At 35.6% G+C, this 20,725-nt stretch overlaps 1 protein-coding gene across 4 annotated transcripts in view; it reads right to left on the bottom strand.

Annotated features, from left to right (window-relative positions):
• Positions 1-19,828, bottom strand: part of RALGAPB (Ral GTPase activating protein non-catalytic subunit beta) — a 112,041-nt gene extending 92,213 nt beyond the window's left edge. For all 4 annotated transcript variants that reach the window (XM_051979319.1, XM_051979321.1, XM_051979322.1 and 1 more), the window contains exon 1: positions 19,593-19,828. The gene's annotated coding sequence lies outside the window, so the exon portion shown is untranslated. The remainder of the gene's footprint in view (positions 1-19,592) is intronic.
• Between the last annotated feature and the right edge of the window lie 897 nt (positions 19,829-20,725).

The following is a 20,725-nucleotide window of genomic DNA, read 5'->3' as shown; positions in this document are numbered from 1 at the left end:
GATAAGATAAATCAAGTAGGTACATCTTACTATCTCTTTTAAAACTGAGAACTGCAAACTGCAAACAAGTCAATGGATTCTATCTAAATGTTCAAGGCATATCCCCTAAATAATACCTACATAGAAGGGCAAATGAGAAATAAAAGAGATCTGAACAAGGTCCAAACGTGAGACCACTTTGCAAGTTTCTTAACCTCCTGAGTCTCAGTTTTCCATGTTGTAAAATGAGCATGATAATATTTTATTCACCCAGAAAAACTATTATAAAGATAAGATGCAATAACATTTAAAAATACTATGAAATGATATATGTGAATATTTTTAGAAGAATTGGACAAGTTTAACCTATCCTGTACCATTTGTTGGGAGGGGGAGGAGAAAGAGGAAGAAAAAAATCTGGAACACAAGGTCTTGCAAGGGTGAATGTTGAGAATTATCTTTGCATATATTTTGAAAGTAAAAAGCTATTATTAAAGAAAATACTATGAAAAGACAAAAGATTCCCTCTTCAATAAGAATTTTCCAGAAAAATGGAAAACAGTGTGACAGCAATTAGACTTTGACCAACAAGTTATATCATACATCAAACTACACTTCAACTGGATACATGATTTTTTAAAAAGTCATTCTACCAACAAAATAACAGAAACCTTAAAAAGCTACCATTCATATCTATAATTCTGGGAATAATTTCTTATCAGTCAAGTTATTTAACACACCACAGAAAACTCCCCCAAATAAAAAGACATTTGAGACTGAAAAATTAAGAGGCTTTTGCACAAACAAAATCAATATAACTAAGAAGAAACTACTGGGGAGGAGAAGCAGGTATAACTTCATGTAACTTCAGATGAAATATTTTTAATATCTTAAGATACTGAGGGAACTGATATAATATATAAAGAAAGAACCATCCTCCAGTGGATAAATTCCCTTATGGGTTAAAGGATTTAAACAATTTACAAAGGAAGAGATGTAACCACATATATTTTTTTAAACTACAGGTTTAAGGCAATTTTCAGGTAAAGAAATTGAAACTATTTCTAGTCATATGAAAAGTGCTCTAAATCACCATTCATCAGGGAAATGCAAATTAAGACAACTGTAAGATACCACTACACACTTCTCAGATTGGCTAAGATGACAGGAAAAGATAATGACGAATGTTGGAGGGGATATGGGAAAAGTGGGACAGTAATACATTTTTAGTGGAGTTGTGAATAGATCCAACCATTACGAGAGCAATTTGAAACTATACTCAAAAAGTTATCAAAACTGTGCATACCCTTTGACCCAGTAGTGTTTCTACAGGGTTTATATCTCAAAAGAGATCCTAAAGGAAGGAAAGGGATCTGTATGTGCCAAAATGTTTGTGGCAGCCCTTTTTGTAGTGGGTTGGGGAATGGCTGAAAAAATTATGGTATATGAATGTTATGGAATATTATTGTGCTGTAAGAAATGACCAACAGGATGAATACAGAGAGGCTTGGAGAGACTTACATGAACTAATGCTAAGTGAAGTGAGTAGAACCAAGAGATCATTATACACAGCAACAACAAGACTATATGATGATCAATTCTGATGGATGTGGCTCTCTTCAACAATGAGATTATTCAGACCAGTTCTAACTGTTCAGTGATGAAGAGAGCCATCTACATCCAGAGAGAGGAATGTGGGAGCTGAGGGTGGACCACAACAAACATTTTCACTCTTAAAAAAAAAAAAAAGAAACCTACTAAAATCTATGAATCCTTTCTGAGAATAATGTTCTTAAATTCATAAAATAAAATACATATGATCACAAAGAAAAAAAAGTAAACTACAGGTTTATAATTAGATAGAAACATCTATCTATGTTATCAGTTAGTTAACATGCCAGTTTGTTTTGCTTAACTGTACATGTCTTTCTATTAGTAAATAAAAGCAAAACAATGTTAAGAGATAATTATCAATATACCAAAGAACTGGAAACACAGACAATCATTAACTTTAGGCAGTGAATAAACAAGCTGTAATACATAAACATATTGAAACGTCACTGTACTTTAAGAAATGATGAATTTTTAAAAAATGGTATGGTAGGAACAATATCCTAACATCTCCCTCATGCAGGTAATTTCTCTTTAAAAGGTACAAAAATGTGCCCAGAAACTAGTTTGGCTCAAGGGGCAGCAGACATAGATGCAATCCTCAGCAGATGTTGAGGACAGATTCCAGCAGCAAAGGCAACTCAAAATAAAATAGGTAACATTCACGTAGCATTTTAAAATTTACAAAGTATTTTATAAATATTATCTCATTTTATGTTCACAACAATACTGAAAGTAGTTGCTATTATTATCCCCATTTTTCAGATAAGGAAACTGAACTTTAGAGACATTAAATGACCTCCCCATTCACAGTCACAATGTTACAGTCCTGAGAAGAGATTTGAATTCTCATCTTCCTGATTCCAAATACAATTGTGGGTAAAACCACAATACTACCTATTTATTGAAGAGTGGAAATAAGTACATAGAGCACAAAAGGCAAGTCTACTGTAGTGCTTCTGCCCTCTCTGTCTCTTAAAATAAAGAATTAAAAGGTAGGGTAGATTGGGGCTGGGGGGGGAGGGGAGTAGTTTAGCAAAACTGATTAATCTATATTTAAAGTGAGATTGGGATCAGCTAGATGATGCAGTGGATAAAGCATAGACTCTGAAGTCAGGAAGATCTGAATTCAAATCCAGCCTCAGACATGTAACACTTACTAGTTGTGTGACGCTGAGCAAATCACTTAACCCCAATTGTCTCAAAAACAAAACAAAAAATTCTGAAATAATGTTTTCCCTGGATTCTGGACTTTTCACATTGCTGCCAGCATACATCCAGTGATCATGGTTCAACTTCTCCCTAGGAAAAGTTTGGAAGATCAAACAGTAGAATAGTTGGGGAGAAAGCTTTCTTTAAGAGGAGAGGGAGGTAAAAGTGCCTTAACCAGCCTTCACAGAAGAAATGGGGCAGTCAATCAGAGGCCTCTCATAAAATAAAGAATTTCCATTCCATCTCACTCCTTATCATGAGACACCCAAGGAGAGTCTTGATTGGTAAGCCAGGGAATATTAAGTGATTAGTAGTACAGGACAATTATTCCTGACCTGTGATAAGGTTTGATAACTATATAGGAAGTGTGATCATCTTTGCTGTAGCCCTGATGTTCCTGATACTGCTTCTGCTCAGTCATCTTTTTTTTCTTTGAGAGACCAGCTGTGAAGTGGACCTGACTGTTGAGAACTAAAATTGATCATTCCTAGGTCTCTCCAAATTTGATTACTACTTTGGGAAACTGTTACTTAGTTTAATATTTTCTCTTCCCCTTTCAATGCTGCCTGTATCAGGCTTCTTAAATACTCGAGGTCAAGATTGACTTGTAACAGCCCTAAAAGTCATGTAAGTGGTGGAAGGGTTTCTGGAATAGCAATGTCAAATTCATAAAACAGAGACCACTAAATGACACACAAGGATCTACATAATGACTTAGAAATCTACTTATTTACATATTTCTTTTCCTGTTAATGACACATCAACACATTAAAATCAGAAAGAACTACAATTTAATCTAGTTTGGGCCACATTTAGGAGTGTTGTGGGCCATATACTGCCCTCAAATCTCATATCTTATACCTCTAGAAGATTGTAGGGCTCTTACCATTAAAGAGAAGAGTGTGGTAAGAAAAATATCCTAACCTCTTCTCCTATGTAGGTTAAGTTAGTTTTTTTCTTTTTTCTTTCTTTCTTTTTTTTTTTTTTTAAATAATTTTTTATTGATAGAACGCATGCCAGGGTAATTTTTTTACAGCATTATCCCTTGCATTCATTTTTGTTCCGATTTTTCCCCTCCCTCCCTCCACCCCTTTCTCCCAGATGGCAAGAGTCCTTTACATGTTGAATGGGTTGCAGTATATCCTAGATACAATATATGTGTGCAGAACCAAACAGTTTTCTTGTTGCACAGGGAGAATTGAATTCAGAAGGTATAAATAACCCGGGAGGAAAAACATAAATGCAAGCAGTTTATATTCATTTCCAGTGTTCTTTCTCTGGGTGTAACTGCTTCTGTCCATCTTTGATCAATTAAGGCGCTCTTTATCAAAGAGGTCCACTTCCATCAGAATTAAGTTAGTTTTTTTCTTAAAAGATCCTGAAACATTTCCTAAGAGTCAGTTGACTCAAAGACTAAAGGCTCAGACTGTTGATGTCATTTCCTTATCATTTGGGTACAAAGCAACCAGGAGGACCTGGAGAGGCTTTCAAATGCTTCACAGTGGGATTATGATGGAGCTTTGCTCAGCTGAATCAAACCAAGGGATTCTCAATGCTTATCCTTGCTTTACAGCCTTCTTTTGCTGCTGTTAAGAAAATATTATGTTAACTGTTGAATAATCTATGAATGTCTTATTTTGTTTCGATATCAAACACAAACTATCAGAGGATTAACTTAAATCAGGCCCAGTCCAGAATCCAGGGGAAACATATTATTTCAGGTTTTTTGTTTTGTTTTTGAGGCAACTGGGGTTAAGTGATTTGCCCAAGGTCACACTGCTATTAAGTGTTAAATGTCTGAAGCCAGATTTGAACTCAGGTCCTCCTGATTCAGGGTCAATGCACTGTGCCATCTACTTGCTTCCTATCTCAGACTACTAATAATATATTGATCAATTTTGCTGAACTACTATTTCCCTCAAACTATCCCAACTTTTAATTCTTCATTCTAAGAGTTGGGGGCGGGGGGAGGGCTACATCAGAAATATATAAATAAAATGAAAATGTTTAAAAAGCATTTAAAAGACTTTAAAAAAGAAGTCTTAATAGACTGTTAGTAAGTATAAGATTCTGTTATTACTAATAGCCCCAAGAAAGTAGGTGCCTAGTCACTCCCCTTTCCTCCTCTCCCTTCCAAGAAGCAGCTTCAGAGTCCTTGGAGTAGAAGGTTGGGAGGACTGACATTCTGTGGGATGTAGAATAATTATAAATTCAGGGCTAGGACAATGTATGCTGGTATGCTGACATGTTCCCAGAATAGTCTCAAGCTCTTTTCCTAATATTCAAAGTCATAAAACAGGGACCACTAAATGACACACAAGGATCTACATAATGACTTAGAAATCTACTTATATATATATTTCTTTTCCTGTTAATGACACAAACCCATTAAAATCAGAAGGAACTACAATTTAATCTAGTTTACATCTAATACAGTTTAATCTGAGTTAACTAGATAACTCAATAACTCAGTAACCACTGGCAGGCAGATTAACTGAAATTTGTTTCAATTCTTCCAATTGTAGAGGTTTTTCCTACAGGGAAATAAGAGAATAAGGAAAGAATTCCCTTGGCAGGGCCATAAGCTAGAGTCGCCTATTTTTGGTTAAAATGTCATCTTGGTAAAATAATTTCACTGAGTGAATTATCCATTTCTAGACTTTGCAAACTCTTCTCACCCTTCTTATACCACAATTCACTCTACCCCACCATAGTCCTTAAAGAAGTTCCTCTTACAAATGTTAGATCTTGGTTTGGACTAAGGAGGAAAGGCACCAATCTATATCTAGTCCAAAGAAAAGGCCTGCAAAAGGTGTCAGTTGACAAACTCATGTTTTGGGATGTAGTTGAGGCAATTAGAAACTAAAAACACAGACCACAAAGAGCCAAAGATCAAATGAATGTAGATGCCTTCTAACCGGAAATTTTTTCTAACATACCCTTTCTAATATGGGAAGACACTTAACAAGATTTTCTTTCCCTAAGTCTCTTCCAGGCTAAACATTTCTAATTCTTTCAACTAGTTCCCATAATAATTTTCAAAATCATCATGATTTTAGGGTCATCCTCTTATAAATACACAAAAATGAATCAGCATTTAGTTTTGATTCATCAACTTTCAGTATCTTTACACTTTTTTACTTCACTTCTGCTGGTCCCTTGCTCTCTGCATGTCATAAAATTATTATCTATTGCATGTTTTTAAAAAAAAGTAGTTAAAATAATTATCCTTTTGTTGCTCTCAGGAAAAAGTAGTTCAACTATTATAAATGGTTTATTACTACTGATTTATTAGTAAAATTTTAAAATGTCAGTTGCCCACATCTGTTTAATAAATGAATAAACAGTATATCTTCTTTCAACAACTTCCTTAGAGATTAAAGGAATGACATTCTCTATGGAGGAAGAGAGAAGCAACTTGTGGTTCTACTATCCTCATGTTAGGTACTGCATGACCTCTATCTACTTTTACAGTATTTTGCAAAGTCTCTATTAAATAATATATTCAGCTAACCACAGAAGAATCAATTTAATGTACCATTTTACTGTTTAATGAAGTTAAGAGATACTACTATTCATAGGACTAAATGTTGGTAAAAAGCTAAAACCCAAATTAATGACTAGTTAAATACCTACCTCAAAGAGTTATGAAGAAACTGTGATGATTATAAATTTTAAGCTTTTAAAAAGGAAATGTGGATATTGTAGAGTGTAACTGTCAACTGTTTTGTCTAAATGTGCTATTCACCAAACAAAATATAACAAAGCTCTTATTGCCTCATTTTAAAATTAATAACAAATCACAATACTTTACATATTAGCTTTAGACATTTTATATATAGAAAGACATTATATATGTATATAAAATAACTTGCCCCAAATTACATAGCTAGCAAATGACAATATATATAAAATAGCATTAGAATTGTTCTATGCCCCCTTTTACAACCATAATGCTGTCACAAATTTGCACACATCTTTCCACCTAATCAAGTTGTTTATTTAATTTTACTTTTCTTCTTAGCAAGTCACAGGATCACACCTTTCTTCTTCTTTTTTTTTAATTTAATTTTTATTTAATAATTACTTTATATTGACAGAATCCATGCCAGGGTAATTTTTTTTTTACAACATTATCCCTTGCACTCATTTCTGTTCCGATTTTTCCCCTCCTTCCCTCCACCCCTTCCCCTAGATGGCAAGCAGTCCTATATATGTTGGATATGTTGCAGTATATCCTAGATGCAAACATAACACTGATTAAATCTTATGTTAACAAGGGATTCAAACAGTAGTTTTTTAAAAAGATAAAATTAAATTTTACATTTTTACATTTAAAATTTTAAATTTAATTAAAATATTTTAAATAATATAATTTAGGCTGAATTTTTAGTATATTCACCACTTGTGAAAAGATATTCAGACATATTAAAAATACGGTATTGTTTCTGTATGTTAAGCATTTTACATATTAAAATAAGGCAAAGTGTCTTACACTAAGCATTTGTGAATGTATGACCTTTAATCTAGTATTCTAACTAAAATATTTCTCTCTTTTTTTTTTTTTAAATAACTTTTTATTGACAGACCCCATGCCAGGGTAATTTTTTACAGCATTACCCCTTGCACTCACTTCTGTTCCGATTTTTCCCCTCCCTTCCTCCACCCCCTCCCCAGATGGCAAGCAGTCCTTTACATGTTAAATAAGTTACAGTATATCCTAGATACAATATATGTGTGCAGAACCAAACAGTTCTCTTGTTGCACAGGGAGAATTGGATTCAGAAGGTAAAAATAACCCAGGAAGAAAAACAAAAATGCAAGCAGTTTATATTCATTTCCCAGTGTTCTTTCTTTGGGTGTAGCTGCTTCTGTCCATCCTTGATCACTTGAAACTGAATTAGCTCTCTTTATTGAAAAGATCCACTTCCATCAGAATACATCCTCATACAATATTGTTGTTGAGGTATATAATGTTCTCCTGGTTCTGCTCATTTCACTTAGCATCAGTTCATGTAAGTCTTGCCAGTCCTCTCTGTATTCATCCTGCTGGTCATTTCTTACAGAATGATAGTAAAATATTTCTTTCTTAATTCTGGGAGATGACTATGAACCACTACATAGAATTCCCAATCCTTCTATTTTTGTCTGCCTGCATTTTTTATTTTCTTCACAGGCTAATTGTACACTATTTCAAAGTCTGACTCTTTTTATATAGCAAAATAATTGTTTGGACATGTATACATATATTGTATTTAACTTATACTTTAACATATTTAACATTTATTGCTCAACCTGCCATCTGAGGGAAAGGGTGGGAGGAAGGAGGGAAAAAGTTGGAACAAAAGGATTTGCAACTGTCAATGCTGAAAAATTACCTATGCATATATCTTGTAAATAAAAAACTATATAAAAAAATGACCAGCAGGATGATTTCAGAGAGGCTTGGAGAGGCCTAGATGAACTGATGCTAAATGAAATGAGCAGAACCAGAAGATCATCATACATGGTAACAGCAAGACTATACAACGATCAATTCTGATGGATGTAACTGTCTTCAACAATGAAAGGACTCAAACCAGTTCCACTTGTTTAATGATTAAGTGAGCCATCTACACTCAGAGAGAGAACCATGGAACAAAACAGCATCCTCACTCTCTGATTATCATTTGCTTGCATTTTTTTTTCTTTCTCAGTTTTTCTTTTCCTTTGTTTTTGATCTGATTTTTCTTGTGCAGGAAGATTACTATATAAATATGTATATATATATTGGATCTAACATGTATTTCAATAAATTTAACACATATTGGATTACTAGGGGAGGGGATGGAGGAAGGAGGGGAAAATTTGGAACAAAAGGGTCAATGTTGGAAAAACTACTCATGCATATGTTTTCCAAATAATAAACAAACAAATAAATAAATGAAAAAAGTTTTCTTTCTTGAATATCCATTATAAGAATTTACCTATAATTTTATGATACTACCAAATTCAAACATTCTTTGCAATAGTTATTGTTTCTTAATCAATCTGAATTATATCTAGGCTTATGTTTTTTAAGATTATAATAATGTCATTTTAGGGAGGAATGTTATGCACATCCAGAAATTAGCTTTTAGATTTCCATTTTTCTAAGTGAAAAAATTCTTGCCAATTTTAAATTCAAATGAAGATCTGATTAAAATATGGTTAAGGCAATATTTCCTATTTAACATGAGATAATTACTCCCTATTTCTATTTTTCAACAATGTGTCATAGTGGAGAGAGTATTAAGCATTCAGGAGACCTGGATTCTAATTCCAGTTCTGCCAAGTAATTAGATTGCATCACTGGTTAAGTCACTTGCCCTTTGAGGGCCTGTTTCCTTTTCTGTAAAAAGAAAGTATGGTCTATGGTAACTCTAAAGTTCCTTCCAGTTAAAATTCTAAAAAAACCAACCAACAAACAAACAAACAAAAAAAAAACTTAGGGTCTACAGAGCTAGGTCTTATTCTTCTCTCCCAGGTTCTACTAATTTATTTTCTGGCTTCCAATACTTCTAGAACAAGAGTGGGGAATCTTCTGGCCTGCTGGTTTGGACAGCAAAATCATTTGCATAATCAAACACAGGAGATTATAAGTTAAAAGCTAGGGAAAACAATCTCACATTGCCTGAGTTCTATAAAATGATAATTTTGCATGGCTCCCTAATGATGTTATAAATATCCAAATGGTCCTTGGAAGAAAAAAGGTTCCCTACCTCTGCTCTAGAATAATCAGAATTATTCTGGCCTTACAAAGATTCTGGCCCCCTCAAATTTCTAACAAATTCATGATCAAATTCATAATCCCCCCCAAAAAATATTTCCTACACATATGAAATCTACTGGGAAGAGAGGCAAATCACATCTCACCTTTTTTGCATCTTGTTGATTAGTATAAAGAACAACTAAGAGGAAGCAGTAGTAGTATGCTACAATCCAGTAGTTCTAGAATTCCAACATGCTGATAAAAGTCATTGCTCATAGGCCATGAATATTTAACTTTAATAATTACTAGAGATGTTAAAAATGCGGGCTATTAAGTGATAATATTTGGGGGGAGTATGTGTGAACTCATAAATTCCCTTCTACTAAGGCATGGAGGGTTTGCATTCTTCATTGAGGATGGGAAATCCTACAACAATCAAATCATGAGCCTTATAAATTGGCTGAGCTGAAGACCTGCCAAAATGCTAGATATTCTGAAGTCTGAAGAGACTAAATTTATGTAAAGACTTCTATCATTATCTTTCTCTGTTTTGACCCTACCTAGTTTAGGTATCAGCACCATAAAAGGAATTTGGTAGTACTCCTTTGTTCCCTATTTTTCTAAATAGTTTGTGTAGTATTAGATTTAATTTTTCTTAAATGTTTGGCAGAATTCACTCGTAAATCTACTTGGCCCTGTAGATTTTTTCTTAGGGAGCTGATTAATAGTTTGTTCAACTTCTTTTTCTAAAATGGGACTATTTAAATAACTTATTGTCTCTTCTGTTAATCTGGGCAATCTATATTTTTGCAAGTATTCCCATTTCACTTAGATTATCAGGTTTATTGACATATAGTTGGGCAAAAAAAATAGTTCCTAATTATTGCTCTAATTTCATCTTCATTGGTGGAAAGTTCTCCCTTTCATTTTTGATACTAATAATTAGATTTTTTCTTTACTTTTTCTAATCAAATTAACTAAAAGTTTATCTATTTTTTTTCACAAAACCAACTCTTAGTTTTGCTTATTAATTTAATAGTTTTCTTACTTTCCATTTTATTAATCTCCCCTTTTATTTTAAGAATTTCAAATTTGGTATTTGAGGTTTTTAATTTGTTCTTTTTTCTAATTTTTTTAGTTGCATGTTCAATTCATTGATCTTTTTTTTCTCTATTTTATGCAAATAAGCAGCTGGACATACACTTCCCTTAAGAACTGCTTTGGCTGCATACCATAAATTTTGGTATCTTGTCTCATTATTGACATTCTCTTGGATAAAAGTATCAATTTTATCTATGTCTATGATTTGTTGTTTCACTTATTCATACTTTAGGATTAGATTATTTAGTTTCCAATTAATTTTTGGTCTGTTTTCCCATGGTCTTTTATTGCATGTACTTTTTATTGCATCATGATCTGGAAAAAATGCATTTACTATTTCTATTTCTGCCCTTCTGCATTTTATTTTGAGGTTTTTATGTCCTAACACATGATCAATTTTTGTATAGATTCCATGTACTGTCAAAAAAAAGCATATTCCTTTCTTTCTCTATTCTATTTTCTCCAAAGGTCTATCATACCTAACTCTTCTAAAATTCTATTTACTTCCTTAACTTCTTTATTTTGTTGTTCAATTTATCTAGTTTTGAGAGAGCAAGATTGAGATTCCCCATTAGTATAGTTTTGCTGTCTAATTCTTATAGCTCTTTTAACTTCTCCTCTAGGAATCTGGATACTATACCACTTGGTATAGATACGTTTAGCATTGATATTACTTCATTATCTATGGTACCTTTTAGCAAGATGTAGTTTCCTTCCTTATCTCTTTTAGTTAGATCTATTTTTGCTTTTGCTTGATCTGAAATCAGGACCACCATCTCTGCTTTTTTTTTTTTTTTACTTCAACTAAAGCATAATAGATTCTGCTCCAGCCTTTTATCTTTATTCTATATGTATCACTTTGCTTTAAATGTGTTTCTTATAAACAACATACTGTAGGATTCTGGCTTTTAATCCAGTCTGCTTTCTGCTTCTGTTGTATGGTTCATCCCATTCACATTAATAGTTAAAATTACTAACTGTATTTCCCACCATCTTGTTTTCCCCAAGTTATACTTTTCTCTTTTCTCTCCCACTTTCCCTTCTCCCCAGTATTTTGCTTCTGATCACCACCTCCCTCAAACAGTCCTCCCTTTTTACAGCCCCTCTCCCCTTTCTTATACCTTTCTCCTTCTACTTCTGTTCTCCCTTCTATTAGCCTCCCCTTTTCTTTTTCCCTTCAACTTCCCTGTGGGGTGAGACAAGGTTCTTTGTGAAGCTAAATATGTTTGACATTCTCTCTTTGAACCAAATCTGATGAGACTAAGATTCACACAATGCTCATGCCCCATCCCCTTTCTTTCAACTGTAATAGGTCTTTTTTGCTCTTCATGAGATTTATCCCATTTTAATTCCATTTTCCCCCTCTTCCAGTACAACCCCCTTTCCACATTTAGTTTCTTTTTTATATCATCACAAAAAAAAATGAAACTATACCTGCGCCTTCTAAGTAAACCCATAAGGATAGGGATGTAAACTTTTAAAAAATAATTATTTTATTTATTAACCTCTTTTTCTTTCTCTCTCTCATATGTATGTACACACACATTTAGTATATTCCCAAACATAGAACAAGAAGGAATTTTAAGGTGAGAAGGAGTCAAAGAATATAAAGGACCTGCTGTCTTGTTGGGTAGAATATTTTTGGTAAAATTTCATCATTATATTTTTGAATTAAAAACTTGATCTGTGTTCTACAACATTTAAAAATACCTTTCCAAGATCAAATCTTGAGTTGTTGATTTTATAATTCAATCAAAAGCAACAGAAGTATAACCACAATTTATATTTTAACCTTAAGACTCTGACCCCAAGATATTACTAGCTTGAAATGGCTAACAAAGTTATTCTGGTTTTTTAGAATTTCTTCTGTACTTGTAAAGAGAAATATGCTTAAATTTCTTTTTCTTTTTTTTTCTGAAGCAACTAGGGTTAAGTGACTTGCACCCAGTCACACAGCTAGGAAGTGTTAAGTGTCTAAGACCACATTTGAACTCAGGTCTTCTTGACTTCAGGGCTGGTGTTCTATACACTGCGTCACCTCACTACCTCAATATGCTTAAATTCTTAAGAGCAGTTGACTTTACCTAAGCCAACATCAGTCGAAATCCTTCTTAGCTACTATGTCTATGGGTTTACATCTTTACCTACCATTTTCTGTCCTTTCCTCTTTCAATTCGGACTTTATTTTAGACTTACATCCAACTGAATACATCAAGTAAACACAGCCCTTCCAAAAACTTAATTTTTAATAGAATACCAATTTTTTTGAGATTGCTATACAATTTTGTTTGACTTGTTGTTGTCTTATGAGCCAGGGAAGGGCAGGGAGGAAGCTGATTTTTAAAGAAGAATCTAATTTTAAAATTGCTTAAGCAATCTCCTGGTATAACTCCTGAGGACCATATGATATTAATATATTAATTTTATAATGATGTGTATGGACTATCTGGATTTTTTCTACTACCTACTTTCTTTGTTAGCTTATTGTTTATAAAAAGCAATCAGAGACAGGTAACACATTTAAAATAAAGCAAAATATTATGCCTGACATTTAAACTGTGGTATCTGATAAGATAACTGATATGAATGGTAAGTTACAAGACAACATACTGGAACAGAAAGAACACTAGAATTTCAAATTCAAATCAGAGCAGTAATCATTAAAATAATTTAATAACAGTTAAAAATTAGAAAGGGCAATTATCAGAAGAGACTATGAATATATACAACATACAGAAGCAAACAGAGTAGCATTATCTTTGATAAACCCAAAGACTCCTTTTACTGGGGGAAGACACAGTATTTGACAAAAATTTGTGGGAAAACTGGACATCTGGCAGAAATTATATTTAAACTAATACCTCACATTATATTCTAAGATAAATTCCAAATAGATTCATGAAGTAAATATAAAAGTTCAAATAACAAATAAAAGGAGGGAGAAAGAAACTGCTTTTTAAATCTATGGACAGGGAAAGAGTTTATAACTAAAATGATACAGATGAACAAGATAAAACAGGCAGTTTTAATTACATAAAATTGTAAAATTTAATGTAGTAAAAATCAGAAAGGAAACAACTGGGGAACAAATTTTTGTTGTAAATTTATAAAATAGCCATTATCCAATATGATAAATGGATATGAACAGGAAAAAAAATCAAACTATCACTAACCATATAAAAATATTCTAAATTACTAAGAGAAATTACTAAACTGTGCACACCTTTTGAGCAAGTGTCACCATTAAGAGAAAAAGGACCTACATATACAAAACTATTTACATTACCTCTTTACACTATATCAAAAATTGAAAATCAAGGGGCTATTCTCTGCAGAACAGCTAAATTAATTATGGTATATGAATGAAATATAATATTATTATGCCACAAGTAATGGACAGTTTCAAAAGAACCTGGGATTTGTGTTTTAAGTACAAAGCAATTTTGGGGTTGCATCTCACACCCAAATTGACAAAGATGACAAAAGAGGAAAAAAAATAAATATTGGAAAGGAAGCAGGAAAACAGGCACAAGTGTCCTATTGGTAGTCTTTAATTAGCATAGTACATGGAAAGTAATTTGGAGCTATGACCCCCAAATTACTAAACTGTGCACACCTTTTGACCAAGTGTCACCATTAAGAGAAAAAGGACCTACATATACAAAACTATTTACTTTACCTCTTTACACTGTATCAAAAATTGAAAATCAAGGGGCTATTCTCTGCAGAACAGCTAAATTAATTATGGTACATGAATGAAATATAATATTATTATGCTACAAGTAATGGACAGTTTCAAAAGAACCTGGGATTTGTGTTTTAAGTACAAAGCACCACATAAAAACTTAAGTAATACACTACCACCTTTGAGCCTAGACTCACTGTGAATCAACTTACACTTCTTAAGTATTTACTAAATGGAAGGTTCTATGCTAGGCAATGGGGAAATGGAACAGGTTAAAGTAGTACTGTCAAATAGAAGCAGGATTACTGAACCATACAGAAAGATCCCTTTGAGCAATATGTACTTACTAAGAAAAGCACACATTAACATTTTCTACATGCTACTGTATTTTTATTTATTTTGTTAAATATTTCCCAATTACATTTTAATTTGATTTGGCCACTAAGGCAGAGTGTTTGACAATTCTGGTATAGGATATGTTATGATTTGGAGATTACAAATTCATAAACGTCTCCTGCTCTGATTATGATCTAGTAGGAAAATTGAGATCTAAATTAACAGAATATAAAATAACATAAGAAATTGCACTGATGCATACATAAATACTTTAATGTTCCCAGAGCAAGGGATCACATTTAGCTGAGAGAGGTGGGGGAAGGAATTTGAAACAAGCCTTAAACAATGGTTAAAATGTGGAGAAGGAAGAAGAATGGAAGAATAGTGAGGAGGAAAAGAAAAAATATTCCAGATATGGGTCAGTTCAGTCTTTTACTTTTGCTCAACCAATTCACAGAACATGATTGACGAACAGGTGAACAGACTGGTTTGGCTGGCATATACGGTAGGACACACAAAAGGGAGCAGTGTAAGGTAGAAAAAGTAGACTCCTTGGGAACTAGACTTAAAGCTGGAATGGGCCTTAGAGATTAGTTAAATTAACACCCTGATTTTATAGTTGAAGAAAATGAAGCCCAGAGAGCTGCAGCTATCTGCTCAAGGTCACACAGTAAGTGGTAAGGTAGATTTTGAGCCCTCCTATTACAATGCCCTTTGCCTTGTGCCACTTAGGTTATATAAGCCAGATCATGGATGCCTCATCTGAATACTTCTGTCTGTATGTCTTAGCACAAGCTAAAGAAACTGGACTTCAGTAAGCAATGGTAAACAATCAAAGGATTTTGAGCAGGGGAATGAGTCTTAGAAAGCTTAATCATGCCAGCTATTGTTATAATAGTCAAGGCAAGAGAAAATGAGAGTTTAAACTAAAGTGAGAATAAGTTTGCACAGAAGAACTTAGACACTGGATGTGTGTAAGTATGTGAGTAAGTAAAAGAAAAGTAAAAATATTTCTGACTTTTAGGGACTGGGGGGGGGGGAGGAAGAAACTATGGGCATTTATATGATTACTTTAAAAGTAACAATGTACCAGATGCCTAACTGACAGGAAACTCTTAATAAATGCTTTATGTGATTCCCACTGAATTTGAGACTTAAAACAACCATTTGAAGTGAGTAGTACAATTATTATTATCCCTTTTTTTTTCAGTTATTTTTCAGTCATGTCTGATTCCTTCTGACGCCATTTGGAGTTTTCTTGACAGAGATAGTGGAATAGTTTGTCATTTCCTTCTCTAACTCATTTTACAAATTAAGAAACTGAGGCAAACGGGGTAGAATGACTTACCTAGCGTCACACAACTAGTGAATGTCTGAGGCTGGTTTGAACTCAGGAAGAGGGTGCTTTACTCACTGTGCCACTTAGGTACCCATTTTACATATGAGGAAACTAAGGCTTGGAGAGCTAAAGCAACTCCCCCTACTCAAGGGAATTATTAAAACTCCTACTATGTACCAAGTAGTATGCTCAATACTAGGCACTGTTGTCATAAGGTTAAAATTTCCAGAGGAAAAGAGTATAAACAGGTAAAGACCTCTTGAAAACGGGCACATTTTGGAAAAACAGACAAATCAAATTAGGGTATGAGTTTTTTCATTGGCTTTATAATGTCCAAAGTCCCTCTATTTATCAAGCTCTCACATTACAAAAAACAGTAGGGCAAATATCCTCCTTAATCCTTACAATTGCACCTAATTTACAACCTCCCCCACCTACATATGAAGGTTCTTTGCTTTTAATTCTTAAAAATCACAGGAAATTCTACCTCAGTTCAGCTCAAGTCCCACTAATTCATCTTTTATATAGAGCCTCTGTAAGTTTCTCCCTACACAAAGGAAAAAACATTAGAATAAAAGTCAAAGGATCTGCATTCTCTACCAGTTCTGCTATTCGCTATGTATGACTCTGACCACATCATTTCCCTTCTCTGAGCCCGTTTCTTTTGTAACTTGAGGATGTGAGCTAGATTATTATCGCTGAAGTCCCTTCCAGTTCTAAATTCTAAAATCAACATTTTCACTAATCCATAATTCGAAGCCTCACATCCACTTATTCTTTAAAAAAAAAAAAAAAATCCCCAAAAGACAGTGTGACAATGAGAAAGAACACTCAATTGAGTCAGAAATCCTGTGTTCTAGTCTTGATCTTATCACTGATCAGCTGCGTGACCTTGACAAGTGTCCTCATATATAACTTCAAGCTGAAACAGATGAACTCTGTAAATTCTTTTCCAGGTGACATGCATGTATCTTTTTGGAAGGGCTCTTTCTCACTTCCAAAACATCCTTAGGGAGCCCCTAACCTGAAGTATAGACATAAATAAAATTCTTTAAATCAATTACCACCCAACAGTTTCCATCTTCTCTTGAGGAGTAGAATAGACAACTCACTGTTAATTGATAAGGTTTACTTAGATCAGGTTTCTTCCACATACCCAGCTAGCAGAGGATACTTAGTATAACACTGTCTAAATCACATTCGAAGAGACAAGTCTGTTGTGTGTATGTATTTAACATAAGAAATATTACTTTTAGTTTGTCCATAAAAACTCATTGTGTAACATAAAGAATGCAACCAAACAATCCTTAAGCTCAGAATTTTACTGTGTTAAATGTAACATTAAACGTTTGCATTTGGTTTACATATACCATGTTTGTATATTGCACTAGATCTTTCAGTCAAAGACATTTTTTTTTCCTCTCAGGAAAAGTCATACCAAATTTTTTCACTATGATCTAAAAAAGCTGACATTTGTAAACCTTATTTTCTAAATTTCTGTACTTGAGTCTTTATCAAAACCATTATTCCAATATCCTTCATCTTTTAAATCAAGTAGTATTCTTGCAATTCTTTACTAAATAAAGGACAGTAAATTATTTTCAATTTGACTCTTAAGAAATAATCTTTTTAACATGTCTAATATTACTTGGTGACAATTATTAGTCATACTAATGAATACATCATATTATACATTTATTAGGGGCTTACAAGGAGGTAACATCACATGATTCTCAAGCTTTCTTTAAACAATAAATTGGAGGATAAGTGAGGAGAGGCTGTGCCAGCATTAGAATTAAGAAGCATTCAGACTACATATTAAACATAAGATCCCTTACAAAGCAAACTAATCAACAGTAATGGCATCTAAATAATTGACACCTAAAAGAGCCCACAAAGGTATGAGGAAAAGGGATGCCTCCCTTCTCTGGGTTAAGCCAAAAATAAACATGTTAATGCAGATAAACTCAGAATCACCACCAAATCTGTTAAGTTCAAAAGGATCTTTGCAAGAAGTTAAAGAAAGCATATTGTGATATAAAAGTAACAGTCTCTCACGTTTATATAGTCCTATATAGCTTACAAAGTACTTTGCTCACAATAACACTGTGGCATAGGCAATTATCCCTATTTTACAGAAGTATAGACCAGTTGAGGTTGGATGACTTGCTTCCTAGCTTCAGAACAAGTATAAACTGAAGAATTTGCTCATAGAATTTGCATGAATGAAAGAAAGAATTGGAACCCATTTTTTCTCATTCCAAATTTAGTGCTTTTTTATGTCACTGTTTGATAATACTATGAAGTTGATAAACATATTCTTAAGTACTTCTGAATAAAAAAGGAAAACTACCTATAGTATAACAAACTGTTGGGCAATATGCATCAGAGACTGGATAGGACTCAGTAGGAAGCAAAATATCCCTACAGTGGGAGTTTCTTTTAAAGTACAAAAACAAAAGTAGAAATTAGATGCAGGTTGGTAGAATGCTGTCTATGTAGGCAGACATAGTCTCAGTTTCCGTATATGTTTTTTCTGCTTAAGTTTTGACTTGTTTGGTGTGGGTGTGTATGTATGTATGTATGTGTATGTGTGTGTGTGTGTGTGTGTGTGTGTGTGTGTGTATAAATTAGGGTTGTCGGAAATGACTGCTGCAAAGACAAAAGGTATCAATAAAATCTATTCCTTCCTCAGATTCCAGAATTGGAAAGTTACTAAAGGGCAGTGTTAAGCACAGTAAAAGTAAAGCCGCATAAACCCAGCTCACTATAAAAAGAGAGACAGATACTAATCCAAGTTCACTTTTCCCTAGTTAGACAACAGCGGCTGTTTTTCCCTTTGTGGGTATTCCGGTGCCTAGCACTTGGCCTGGCACCGGGATACAGCTGGTGGTTAACTTGACTTGGACGTCTTGGTCCTATGACCGAGCATAGATAGCATCGAACTGCCTAGATTCATCTAACTTTCTTTCAAGACAAACTCGTCCCTCGAGCGGCCTCACTGAATCACAGACCCGGCACGACCCTGCAGAAGCAGCCGTTCCATCCAAGTGGAAATCAATAGAAAAACACCGGGTTAGGGGGCACGGCTCCGCAGCTGCGGCCCAAGAAGGTGACTTCCAGGCAGACACCTACCTGGCCCCGAGTCCTTCCTGCCTTCACCATGCCCCGGGAGGGAGGAAGAAGGCTGGTCATTTCAAGAAACCCCGTGCCCCATTTCATACTCCCGATGTCCCCTCCGTCCCGGAGACACCGAGTTAAGGTACTCCTTCCTCCGTCCCCGGGACACGAACGAGGGTCCCCCTTTCTTCCGTTCCCAAGTCATCGAGCCAGGGTCCCCCGCTTCCTCTATCCCCGGGGCACAGATTGTCGCCCCCCCTGTAGTCTTCGCCGGGCCCTGCACCAAAGCCCGAGATCCTCCCGCCGCCCAGCCCCCGACGACGTCCGCGGGCAGGCCCAGAGTCCAGCTACGGCCGTGGCTGGGGAAAGGCCAGTCAAGTCAGTCCAGGGGCGGCGGGCGGCGGGCGGCTATGCGTCCCCGGGCTGGTCCCGCAAGTCAAACCCAGCCCGGCCCGGGGAGGCGCCGCCCTCGGGGTTACCTGCGCCGAGGGGCCCGGCCCGCATCGCTGGGCTGGGGCGGGGAGGGCCACCGCCGCCGATCAGCCTTCCGCCTCAGGGGGCAGACTCCATGGGGGCCCGTGGCGGCCCAGGGCCTCTGTCCGTCAAGTCGCTGAAGAGAGAGGAAATGGAACGGCCCGAAAGGGCAAAGGAGGCTGGAGGGTCGGTCCCGAGGGCCGGCCGGCTGGCGGGCAGGCAGGCGGCAGGTTTCTGCTCCCGCAACTTCCGACTGCGACTGCCGGGGGCGGCGGCGTCAAAAAGCTCACCGCGGAAATCTCGCCGCTGCGCATGTGCTCTGCATCCCAGACCTCACCGCGAAAAAAGTCTCCCCTCCGCCCCTTCCTGGGGATAGGGCCGAGTTACTGGAACGGGGCGGGGAGGGGAGGGAGGAAGGAGGAAGAGAAGGCGAGAGAGGTGGAGAAGGAATGATTTAGGAGGGCTGGGTGGGAGGAAGGGGCGGGGGGGAAAAGGGAGGAAGAGACTGAGAGGAGGAACGAGAGGGAGGCGGGAAAGGATAGGAGAAGGGGGTGGGTCTTCTCCCTCAGTGTTGTAAGATCCCTCTATTGGTAGGTAGCGGGCAAAGTAGCATCCGCATAAATTTGAAAAGTCATTGTTATAATTTGTTATACTAAATTTTACATATATGAACATATAATGGAAATCGATTTAGATGATAAACATACATTTCAAACTAGGTGGCGCAGTGGATACCCTGGGGTCCTGAGTCAGGGACACCTGAGTTCAAATTTGCCCTCAGACACTTAACCAGCTATGTGGCAAGTCACTTAACCCTGCTTGCCTCAATTTCCTCATCTCTAAAATGAGCTAGAGAAGGAAATAGCAAATCACGATAATATTATAATTATAATATTATCTGCTAAGAAAATCCCAAATAAGGTCATGAAGAGTTGGACACAACCGAAATGACTAAGCAATGATATTTTCATTATTTACTTATAATGTATTTCAAGCATTCCCTGGTGGAGTGAGAGAATAAGAGTAATTTGATCCAATGGCCATAGAGGCAGCTGAAGCCGACACTGTGGAGAAGCTAGAGCTTGGGATGACAACTTGTGCAACTCTGCCTCACTTAAATCCAATTCACATTGGAGAA

The sequence above is a fragment of the Antechinus flavipes genome, chromosome 2, assembly GCF_016432865.1.
Source record: "Antechinus flavipes isolate AdamAnt ecotype Samford, QLD, Australia chromosome 2, AdamAnt_v2, whole genome shotgun sequence".
Classification (NCBI taxonomy): Eukaryota; Metazoa; Chordata; class Mammalia; order Dasyuromorphia; family Dasyuridae; genus Antechinus; species Antechinus flavipes.
The sequence above is the reverse complement of the archived record's forward strand: the minus strand, read 5'-3'. Positions and strand labels throughout refer to the sequence as shown.